This window comes from Meriones unguiculatus, chromosome 7 (assembly GCF_030254825.1).
Source record: "Meriones unguiculatus strain TT.TT164.6M chromosome 7, Bangor_MerUng_6.1, whole genome shotgun sequence".
NCBI lineage: Eukaryota > Metazoa > Chordata > Mammalia > Rodentia > Muridae > Meriones > Meriones unguiculatus.
Genome location: NC_083355.1, coordinates 59,852,207 through 59,852,646, shown reverse-complemented (window position 1 = coordinate 59,852,646; position 440 = coordinate 59,852,207). Strand labels below are relative to the sequence as shown.

At 68.6% G+C, this 440-nt stretch overlaps 1 non-coding gene across 1 annotated transcript; it reads left to right on the top strand.

Moving 5' to 3' along the window:
* Positions 1-276: 276 nt before the first annotated feature.
* On the top strand, positions 277-440 carry LOC132655618 (U1 spliceosomal RNA). The gene has a single exon (XR_009593411.1). It is a non-coding gene; the product is annotated as a U1 spliceosomal RNA (small nuclear RNA).

The window sequence follows — 440 nt, the reverse complement described above, 5'->3', positions numbered from 1 at the left end:
GCCAGGAGGGAAAGGAGGGGAAAGCGGAAGCCGGACGGGAAAGGCTGTGGGCGGGGCTATGCAGATGAGGCCCCGCGCGGAGGCTGCCGGTCCCGAGGATCCCGAGGGCGGCGTCGCGCGTGGCGATCGTGGGCGTGAGGCGCGCGTGTGTCGGGCGCGGGGCGAGCGTGGCGGGCTCGTGTGGAGGGGCGCGGGCGGGGCGGCGGCCCCGGGTGTGGGCGTTAGTTGAAAGGGAGCGGCGGTCGGGGGAGGGCGGTCGGGGCGGGCGTGGAACTCATACTTACCTGGCAGGGGAGATACCATGATCACGAAGGTGGTTTTCCCAGGGCGAGGCTTATCCATTGCACTCCGGATGTGCTGACCCCTGCGATTTCCCCAAATGCGGGAAACTCGACTGCATAATTTGTGGTAGTGGGGGACTGCGTTCGCGCTCTCCCCTG